This window comes from Pleurodeles waltl, chromosome 2_1 (genome assembly GCF_031143425.1).
Source record: "Pleurodeles waltl isolate 20211129_DDA chromosome 2_1, aPleWal1.hap1.20221129, whole genome shotgun sequence".
NCBI classification, from domain to species: domain Eukaryota; kingdom Metazoa; phylum Chordata; class Amphibia; order Caudata; family Salamandridae; genus Pleurodeles; species Pleurodeles waltl.
The window spans coordinates 100,697,177-100,709,235 of NC_090438.1; positions in this window are offsets into that span (position 1 = coordinate 100,697,177).

The following is a 12,059-nucleotide window of genomic DNA, read 5'->3' on the forward strand; positions in this document are numbered from 1 at the left end:
CACAATTAATCCAGAATACATTCCGGCGAAACCATGACCTTTCGGTCATGAATAACCACACCAGTTTATGCAAAGTTAATGAATTTATTTCCCTATATTAACAAAGCCAGCACAACGTAGATGTGTCTCAACACCAAATGATATATGTAAATGAACATTAATAGCTGTCCATAACGACGAAACAGATGCAATCTATGCAGCATTTGAATAACAATGCCTTCGATAATAGCAACGCAAACCACTAAAACTATGATCTGTAATGGGCTAATTTGCATACATTTAGTCAGCATAACAAGGTCTCAAATTGCATCGTGCATCAAATGAATCCTCATCTAACCTCAAATTAGCATCGGCATGTGGGACTTCATGCAAAAACAATTTAGCAACATTAATTTGGAAAACTCCTAACTAAGGCTCTTATCAAAAATCAGCAGTTGGTTACCTAAAAAGAAACACAATGCAATTTGTGCAATTTTCCTTTCATATTTACCAAATTCAATCAGCATTCAAGGAAGTCTTCGTCTCACAGGTACCGGATTCGATCAGCATGGGACGGGGCAAAGGGGGCAGGGTGGACGGGGCAATTGCCTCACAGCGGCAAGATAAACTACTACTTCATGCAAAGGGACAAATCAAAGTTAAAGTCTCTAGGGCGAGAATTACTTAAAGTCTCTTTCTCTTGATTAGAGAAAGCATCACAGTCTCTTTCAAAATGGCGTTGCAGCAAGATGGGCCATAATATCTGCAATGTCTCAATGGGTGCAATAGGTAATGGCTGGTAAAGTTCGTAATGGGCAAAAATGGCGGGCAATGGCTACTTTCTTCTTGTGCCCCTGGTTTAAATAGACAACAGTTCAAATCCAGTAGGGTCTTCCATTGGAGGGTTCATAGGTTGGCTTCAAATTGTCCAATCAAAAACAACAGTTCTCAAGCTTCTACCTAGGCATACATTATCCTTGGAGTCGGGAACGTAAGTTGCAACATATTTTACCAATTAACTCACTTTCAGAGCTTCCATTGTCCGCACCTGCAGATTGACCTTGGAGCAAAGAAGAAGATGCCAGGCTGGCACGAAACCTTAAAGATAAGCATGTGAACGATCTCACTGGAAAAGTACAGCTTCAAGCAAGAATACACGTTTCATTAGCACATTGGAAAAATACGAGCATCTAAACCGTGAGACAAGGCAACTAGGCCAAAGCCTCCACTAAAGTTATGCTAAGCTAAAGCATTTCTAACAAGCAAATCATGGCACACGTTTACGATTATGTCAAACTAGTACAATTCTAATACATCACGTTATATGAAGCACGCTTATAAATGTTGGCAAACTACGCTGAGGGCACATTTGTCCCCGTACAATCTTATTTAGTTCGATTAAAGTCACACTTGATTATTGCAGCACTACGTTTATGCGCTAATAAATGTAAAACCTTCGTTTCTGCGTCATCACTGACCATTCCCAAGCACAGGGGAAGACCCTGAAGGTAAGCGGCCTCCCCCATTCACTACGGGAGAAACTAGTATCAGAGGAACCACCCACAGCTACCCCTTAAAGGACCAATATTTGGGGCACCAGGCGCTTACCAATTATAACACAACCCCCAGTTCTCCCGGGAATTGCAGTGTCAGAGGGGTGGTCCAGCCCAGCCTCAGCCGGCCGTGGATAGGTGCAGACGGGCACACTCATGACCCGGTCTCATGCAGCAGGAGTCGAATTGCGCTTTGAGAGTGTCAGGCGCCCCGCGGGTGTCTCAGGCAAGGAGAAGGCTGGGGGATGCAGTCTCACCCCAGCCGGTGTGGTACAATGTCCCACGTAGCAGGAGTGGAATTGCTCTTTGAGCGTGTCTGGCGGACCCGCGGGTGTCTCAGGCAAGGAGAAGGCTGGGGGATGTAGTCCTAACCCTGCCGGTGCAGTGATATGTCATGTGCAGCGAGAGTGGAATCGCACTTTGAGCGCATCACGCTGCCCCCCACAGGTGTGTCAGGCAAGGAGAAGGCTGGAGGATTTAGTCACACCGCAGCCGGTGCAGTACAATGTCCCAGGGAGAACATTGTCATGGTCACAAATACGAAAAAGGAGTGTCAGAAGGCTAATCCTAAATAAGTCAGGCCTAACAGCACTGTACTGCTGATACCACTTTGACTGATGGCCCGCAGGCAAAGGGTTTCCCAGGGTGAAACTAGCTGAGGCTCTACTAAATTACAGTAGTGTTCTCGACTTTAAATGAGGCAGACACAACCACGAGTGTAGTAAAAATGAGACATTCACTGATTTACCACAAATGTCTAATTCCCTTTCAATTTCCACCACATGTCTAATTATTCAGGAAACCTATTCCAAAGCACAACCATTTTTCCAAATATTAATCTAAAGCATTGATGAACCATTCGATCAATCACCCTTAATGGATGTTGTATTCTTTTTTCACTACATTCAAGTATGGGATAAAGTGTCCTGCCATATCTTATTAAAATATATAGGAATTTAGAGGGGAGTTCTGTGACTGAAGAGAGGAGACAGGAGGGGCGGGCGGTGACACTGTAGGGAGACGCATGCCTTGGGAGGAGCCTTAGCCATGGACAGAGTTGAAGATCTTTGATAGTTTTGACTTAAGAGTACCATTCATTCTCTCGCCCACTCCAGAAAACGTTAGGTGGATAACAGCAATGAAACGTTGCTTTGGTCTTTAAATTAGGGCACAAAATCTTCATCACATCATTCTTAAAATAAGTCCTTTTATCTGATTCTATAGAAGTTGGAAAACTGAATCTAGGGATCAATTTCCTCAGAAAGAGCTACATTTTGTTTCAGAATTTGGGAAAAGATTGAAGCACTCTTTGCAGAGCTCTGTGAGATTCAACACAAGACCATTACTCTATTTGAAAATTGTAATGCAAAGAGATACTGACGATCCTCATAAATCGATCTGGAATCTGCACACTCTTGACTCCTGCGATTTTAGCTAAACGTCTAAATCTTCATGCTGTTTTTGGATTGCCACACCATCCAGTGTACAATAAATTATGCAATTCATTTTTCACAGCAAGTCACAACCTAACAAATTAACTGGGTGTGTGTCACAAATTATGAATTAATGATCATTTTCTATAGATCCAATTTTTACTTTGACATTTGCTGACACCTCATTAGCGATCTGTTTGTTACTGATACTACACCTTGGACTTCTTTTCCTGTGAAATGTAGGTTGGGAACTTCCAATGGTCTAACCATGGAGGAGAAGCTGGGTAGCTAGTCAATTCACCATGTTCATAAGGGCCACTTTACCTCGTGGATTGCCCCATGCATGCAATCCTCCTCCTCTCTCTGGCAATGTCACTTTGCCTGATTTTGACTTGGTCCAGTAGGAACACCTAGGCCCATATTTATACTTTGTGACGCAAACCTGCGCTAACGCAGGTTTGCATCAAAAAGACTAACGCCGCCATTCCAACGCACCAGCCGGGCGTTATATTTAAGGAATTACACTAGCCGGCGCTGCGGTCTGGTTAGTGTCAAAGTAAATGACACTAACCAGGCAGCGGAGGCATAGGAAAGACTGGGGGTTGTGAGTCAAAGAATGGTGCAAGTCAGGTTAGCGTAAAAAATATTGACTCTAACCTGACTAGCATCATTTTTTGATGCACAACCCCCATGGAAATGACTCCTGTCTTAGCAAAGACAGGAGTCATGCCACCCTGCCCAATGGCCATGCACAGGAGACTTATGTCCCCTGGGCATTGTCATTGGGCACAGTGCCATGTAGGGGGGCCCAAGTAAGCTCCACCCATGCCACTTTAAAAAATAAAATGAAAATACTTACCTGGGATGGGTCCCCCCATCCATGGGTGTCCTTCAGGGGTGGGCGAGGGTGGCAGGGAGTGTCCCTGGGTGCAGGGAAGGGCACCTGTGGACTGCTTCCATGGTCAGAGATCATGGAAATGAGCCCGCAGGTCCCCTAACGCCTGCCCTGACCCAGGCGATAAAAAACTGACGCTACTGCGGCTTAGCGCCACTTTTTAAGGCCCACCTCCTCCCGTGCGTCATTTTAGTGTGGGAGGATAAATAAGGCGCAAATGCCTTAGAGTAATGTTTTGCACGGGAACGCCTACCTTGCATCTCAGTAACGCAAGGTAGGTTTCCACGTCTAAAAAATGACGCAAACTCCATAACTTTGACGCTAGACAGGTCTAGTGTCAAAGTATAAAGATGGAGTTAAGTATGTGCCAGATTTGCATTAAAAAAATGATGCAATCCTGTCACAAATAGAGTATAAATATGTCCCCTAGATCTATATTTATACTTTAAGACACAAACCTGCGCTAGCGCAGGTTTGCGTCAAAAAGATTAATGCCGGCTATCGCCATTCTAATGCGCCAGCTGGGTGTTATATTTACGGAATTATGCTAGCCGGCGCTGCGGCCTGGTTAGCGTCAAAATAAATGACGCTAACTGGGCAGCTGAGGCGTAGGGAAGACTGGGGGTTGTGCTTCAAACAATGGTGCAAGTCAGGATAGTGTCAAAAATATTGACTCTAACCTGACTAGCGTCATTTTTTGATGCACAACCCCCAGGGAATGACTCCTGTCTTAGCAAAGACAGGAGTAGTCATGCCCCCCTGCCCAATGGCCATGTCCAAGGGACTTATGTCTCCTGGGCATGGCCTTTGGGCACAGTGGCATATAGGGGGGCCCAAGTCTGGCCCCCCCCCATGCCACTTTAAAAAATAAAATGAAAATACTTACCTGGACTTACCTGGGATGGGTCCCCCATCCATGGATGTCCTCCAGTGGTGGGTGAGGGTGGCAGGGGGTGTCCTTGGGTGCAGGGAAGGGCACCTGTGGACTGCTTCCATGGTCAGAGACCATGGAAATGAGCCCACAGGTCCCCTAACGCCTGCCCTGACCCAGGTGTTAAAAAATTACGCTAATCCGGCTTAGCGAAATTTTTTAAGGCCTACCTCCTCCCGTCTGTCATTTTAGCACGGGAGGATAAATAAGGTGCAAATACCTTAGAGTCATTTTTTGCACGGTAACGCCTACCTTGCATCTCATTAATGCAAGGTAGGTTTCCATGTCCAAAAAATGATGCAAACTCCATAACTTTGACGCTCGACGGGTCTAGCACCAACGTATAAATATGTAGTTAAGTTTGTGCTGGATTTGCATTAAAAAAATGAGACAAATCCGGCGCAAACAGAGTATAAATGTGCCCCCTAGTGTGGAGCAATCGGAGGGAAACTATTACTCATCACTGAAGAATTTTGTTGAAAACCAAGATTCTGTTGTTCTGTTGAATGTTCTTCATTTTATAATTCATCATAGAGGCTGTAGGAAAGGTTCCATTGAATTTCCTTTGATTTTGTATATCCTACCCAAAAGTCAATTGGGGTGGGACAGCTGACTGAGGCATCCCATTCTTTGCTATTTGATTCATGTTGCATTGCATCTGTGGAACTATTTGTAATTTATTTTGCACTCTGTCTGGATTAGATCTACACTCTCAATTCCAATGGCCAATCTTCACGCAGAAGTTGCAAAATAGAGTCTTTTTCTGCATATTAATATTGGCATTTGGCACATTTGAATCAATCCCAAAACCTCTATCTCAGCTTTGAGGACCATTACTTCCAAGCTGCACAAACAGAAAATCTTTATTCTGCACATCTACTCCCTGCATTCCCGAGTTCACATCTGAAAAAACACCAGAATCATTACCAGAATCTGACATTTCATGCCACCTTTCTTAAAATACTTTATCTGAGCCACCATGAGCTTTTCCTTAATCTTTCCCTGCTTCACATCAAGACGATCACTACAATACTTGGCATACTTCAAAGTCTCCTTGCAAGTTTTTGCTTATCAACACATCATACGTTACTGAATATATCTCTAGATGCAAACTCAATACAAAATTGATATGAATCCGCTAACACCTTCTTTTTTGGGATCATTGACTCTACTGTACTCTCTACAAATGTGCATTACCTTCTCATAATATGAATGCACTTATTCTTTTGGTTCTTATGGGACTTTCATAGTTTTCAACCAATTAATTTCTATTTGTGGCACTTTAGTCTTTAAATATTTAAGAACCAATTTTTAGTTATTTGTCGTAATAGGAGATTGGCCATTATAGGGCTGGTTTTGGAGCCACCTTACACTCCAACTACAAATCCTTAAAAATGATTATTTCAAACAACTTATTTAAATCAACCCAAAGAACCTTTCAAAATTGTCACAATCTTCTATACTTCTGTATACCCCTAGTCTGGTTCTTTCCTGAACTTTGGGAAATTCTTTATAAATGTAATTCTCTCACATTTATTCCTAAACTGACACATTACAGTTCTCGTCTCTCATTGCCACTCAATTCCATTCTATAAATACTGCACAATGTTTTTTTTGCAAACCAACACCCAGTTCATATGCTAATTCTTCGAGCTTGTCATATGCATCACATGTACACCTTGCTGCTTCCTTACCCAAATATTGCATTTATTTATCATTATATGACATTATTCTCTTTTCATTTAAATGTATCATTAATAATATATCCCAACACAGTTTTAAGTTCAACAATATCAGTTATTTCTGATTCCCTTTGCGTTTGCGTTTTCTTTTCATTGTATTAGTACTGAGTAGTACACTAAGAAGTAAACCAGTATATTAACTAGTATTAACTGGTATTTATGAAGAAGGACTTGGCTCTCCAGCTCCTCCCCCTGAACTTGTGAACTTTAATCATTATTATAGTAACAGGGTCTCTATAAGGAATTGGGTTATTGCTTGAGGGGGTGGACTCCCCACTCAGACAGCAACTACAGTCCTTGTCAGGGTGAACCACAAAAGTCACTAAGTCAGCCTGTGCTGAACCCTCTGGTGGCTTGCCACAAAAGCAGTCAGGCTTAACTCAGAGGCAAAGTGTAAAGTATATATGCAATACACAAACCTTAATAGATTAAAAACACAACACAAGAGAAATCCCAAATCAATTTAGAAAACTGGGAACATTTTAATAAATAAAATGAGACCCAAACAACAAAAGTCTATTTAGTAAAACTAGAGTTATGCAATAGCAATGTTTTCAGTAAGCATAAAGCTAAAAAGCACAAAGCAGCAATTGCAGTTATTTGGTCGTGCTTGGAGCGCGGAGTTTGACCCAAAACTATGCTAGCAATGGAGCGGAGCTCACCGTGTGCACAATTCAGGCCAGTTATGGGCCACAGAGTGCAAGTGCAGACAGTCTGCATTTGCACTGTGTGGCCCATAACTGGGCTGCAGAGCATACACGGCCGACGTCGGCGGCGTGGAGCTCCTGCCGGCACCAGCTCCAGTTCCAGGCCTCCCTCTGGCCTTGGCAGCAGCCTGGGAGCAGGTGGTAGACGGAGGCATAGAGCCAGTCCGCTGGCAACGAGAACCATGGGTAAGACCCTCATTTTGTCGCGTAGGCTCTCATTATTTTAATGAGACTACTGAATTTTGAGCAGCAAGATCGTCCACGGTGTGGGAGACTGAGTCTAACCCACTGTGGGTGACACCTGTCGCTCTAAATCCGGGTTTTGCTCCGGCCAACTAGCAGTGCCTCATCTCTACCAGGGGATAGTGATGATTGGGCAGCCGAGCACATGACATAATAGGCTTCTCAGGGAAGTCGTGGTCACTCAGGTCGCATCCGGTTCTCTCACTTACAATTCAGTCTCATATATAAATGACAAACAGAAGCAGTATATGTTTCAATGCTTAGTTTAATAAAACTACTGCATCTTAGATAGCAAAGCGTGAGCTGCAATAACCAGGACAAAACAACATGATAGTATTAAAATGGTGACGAGAAGAATGAAGCATAAAAACAACGCTATCATATTGTCACTATAGTTGAGGGTCTATTTCCTATCTAGGTTATAATTTGAGCACAGCATGTTAAGCTCTAATTCTGCCTTTCAGGTTCCCCCGGGAAGACATAAACCCCCACACGTGAGCAAAGGCCTGTGGTCTGCATTAGCATATGTAGCGAAGCATTCAGCAATCAGCATACAGTCGTGGTTCCCTGGCTGGAATCTCCCTCTTAACGTGTAATGGGACTATGAAGTGTTTTTATAATAACACAGCTGATGTTCTAAGAAAATGTCCCTACGTAAGGATGTGTATTTTCTACGAATGTCGGAGACTAAACTTCTACCACGTTCACCGGCAATGTACCAAACTGTAGCCTTGAATGAAGTACAGAGTGATCAAGAATGTCTTGTTTGAGAACACAGTGCTGGGCTAAGCAAAAACAGTTAGATAGATGAAAAATAAACAAGACCGTAAAATGGTTATTGTAAAAATAACAGTGCGAAGCCAAGTAAAATATTTCTAGGTTAAAGTGCACAGAGGCCTAGTGTGTTAAAATAACGTGCATGGAGCTATAACTAAAATGGCTACACAACAATTTCACTTTCTCTTGTGCGCACGGTGGGCTAGGGTGGTGCACATGAGGCCTAAAACAGCAACCTTCGTTTCCTACGCCCCTGGCCTTCAGGTTTCAGCTGCCGTTTCAGGCCTTTTGTGCACCAACCTGCCCAGGCCACTTGTGCACCGGACTGCTCTATGTGCAGTGCACACGGGGCAGGCCGGTGCACAAGAGGCCTGACGGCAGCTTTTGCTGCCTACCGCTCTGGCCTGAATGCACCTTATCTCAGAAGCGCTAAGCAGGGTCAGGCCTGATTAACACTGGCCTTGCGCATTCAGGCCAGGGTGCCACTAGGGCAGGTAGCATGCGACCACTTGCAGAACTCTGAAGAATCCCACAGAGCCTTGAACCAACTCCAAGGAATTCTGCGGAGTAGAACTCCGTGAGCTCCACCCACCCCTATTCTGGAGGTCCAAGATTTATACCTGGTGTCAGCCTTTGTGTGTGGGGGGGGCACCCTATCCTACCCCCACATCTGGTTCTGAAAAGTTCTTCCCTTCCCTTTGTCAAGGCTCCAAGAAGTCTTGGGTGAGAAAAGACTAATGTCTGATTCCTTTGTGTCCAAGCCCTTTGGAGTGTAAGTGGGGCAAAGCACAGCTCTGGCCCCAGCTATACTGGCAGGATGGCCCATCCTGCCCACACCTAAGCCTCTTTTGTGTCTCTGTATGGAGGGAGTCCACACACACCCCAATAGCAGAGCCATTCACAGTCACCTACACTGACCTAGGATACGGGCAAAGGGAACACATGGTTAGGACGAGGAAATGCCAACTTTCTTTAAGCGGTAAGTAACAAGGGAACCTGTGTGTCACCTTGGGGACCTTGGGTAAATTAGTGTTAGCAAGAACAATGGCCCCTTGACCCAAATTATCACTATTTATACACATGGTCACTTCTAATCAATCTCATAGAGATAAATATTTAAAAAAACATTTTGTGACAACACAGTGGGTGTGAAGGGGAAAACGTGCCTGTTGCTCTTATGAAGGTGATACACACGTGACAATCAGTAATTCAAGGGTGTGTATCTAAAGACAAGAACAACACAGCACATTTTTCTTATATACAATCACATATGTGTCTGTCGGGGTAGTTGATGATGTTTCAATTCTCCTAAAAAATATGAGGAGCATCATCAGGGCTTTTTGAAGTGAGTGAGCCAGAGAGAGAGGATTAAAAGAGAAGACAGATAGCCCAGTACTAGAAAGCAATAAAATGTGAAGTTCTAACACACAGACTCGAAAGATACTCTCAAAGTCACGGTAAGAATCCATAAGGAAATCAGAGGGCCATACCTAAAAATAGGTATATGTTTGAGAGCAAGCTCATCAACAGTGTTACAGGATAAACAGTTAAGAATAAGAATAGGGGAGGGCGGAAGTGGCGAACTATGATTCAGCAGAATTACATTACAATTCAGTGAGATTCTGCGGAATTCTGCAACGGGGTGGTGGGGGCATTTGGTGCTGTTTTCTTAGTGCAAAATGCACCCTTGCATCCAAAAATGAATGTGAGGATGCATATTGAGCTAAGAAAATAGTGCAACTAAATACCCTTTGGCACCCTTACATAGTCGGCAGTGATTACTGCTGAGTATGTAAGAGCGCCGCTGCCGAGTTGTATACAGTGGGTACTAAACTTTAGAAACCATTGCATATCACTCTGCAGTGCACAAGCCTCAACACCCTTACATACTCTGCAGTAATCACTGCAAATTATGTAAGGGCGCCGGAGGGGCATGCATTGCTGTGCTGTGCAGTGATTTTTAACTGCACAGCATGTAAGGGCACCGAGATGTATGCACTGCAGTGGTTTCAAAAGAGAGCTGCAAGAGGGTGCAGTCCCGCTATGTTTAAAAACTACTGCAGTTTAAACTTTAATCTGCAGTGATTTTTAAACCGCAGCCCTCTCCCAGCCCTCTTTAGAAAGTTAGGGCCTGATTTAGATCTTGGCCTAACTGTCCCACTGTTAATTTTTCGACGGAAAACCGGTCACCCTACTATGTGGTCCGCCCGCACGATTTAGATGTTGAAGGGAGCATAGGATAAAGAGTGCCTGCATCCCACTGCCTATGACAAGAATTTCCACCGCCTCTATGGCGGCACTGGGAATAGGGTCTGACAGCGGGATCTCAGCCACCTTTACTGCCAAGCAGATTTGGATGTGCCTTACTGTCAAGCCAACTGTGGCGGTCCTACCTCCACACCTGAGTTGGTGGATTGGAGGGGAAAAGGGCACAAAACCTACCATTTACCACAATTCTGATTCTGTTTCTGACAAGACCTGACTAGACATCACCTGCTGTTGCTGCTGCAACTGGACTACGGAGGACACATGACCCCACCGTCGCCGGACACAAAGGTGGGGATACTGCATGTACTATGTACATTGTGTGGGCACTGCACATGAGCTTGGGACCTCTGCAGAAATATACATGCCACATGTATTTTTTTTTAAATACCGCTGCCATGCATAAGTCGGGAACACATTTGCGTCTATGAGTGACACTGGTACAAGACACATATCGCACACATACACAATTGTTATTGTGGTGTAGGTATTCATTACCAAATGAACACTGTCATCACAATAACAAAGGCATCACACTTGTCACAATGTCTATGTGTGCACATTGCAAGTGAATCTGCACTTGTGAAGTAGTGAGTCCAAATGTGTATGTGAGTGTGAGAAAGTAGCCTCTTTCTAGCCTTGTTACCCCCACTTTTGGCCTGTTTGTGAGTATATGTTTTCACTGTCTCACTGGGATCCTGCTAGCCAGGGCCCAGTGCTCATAGTGAAAACCCTATGTTTTCAGTATGTTTGTTATGTGTCACTGGGACCCTGCTAGCCAGGACCCCAGTGCTCATAAGTTTGTGGCCTATATGTGTTCCCTGTGTGATGCCTAACTGTCTCACTGAGGCTCTGCTAATCAGAACATCAGTGGTTATGCTCTCTCTTTACTTCCAAATTTGTCACTAACAGGCTAGTGACTAAATTTACCAATTCACATTGGCATACGGGTACACCCATATAATTCCCTAGTATATGGTACTGAGGTACCCAGGGTATTGGGGTTCCAGGAGATCCCTATGGGCTGCAGCATTTCTTTTGCCACCCATAGGGAGCTCTGACAATTCTTACACAGGCCTGCCACTGCAGCCTGAGTGAAATAATGCCCATATTATTTCACAGCCATTTTTCACTGCACATAAGTACCTTATAAGTCACCTATATGTCTAACCTTCACCTGGTGAAGGTTGGGTGCCAAGTTACTTAGTGTGTGGGCACCCTGGCACTAGCCAAGGTGCCCCCACATTGTTCAGGGCAATTTCCCCGGACTTTGTGAGTGTGGGGACACCATTACACGCGTGCCCTACACATAGGGCACCACCTATGTATAGCGTCACAATGGTAACTCTGAACACGGCCATGTAACATGTCTAAGATCATGGAATTGTCACCCCAATACCATTCTGGTATTGGGGAGACAATTCCATGATCCCTCAGGTCTCTAGCACAGAACCCGGTTACCGCCAAACTGCCTTTCCGGGGTTTCACTGCAGCTGCTGCCAACCCCTCAGACAGGTTTCTGCCCCCCTGGGGT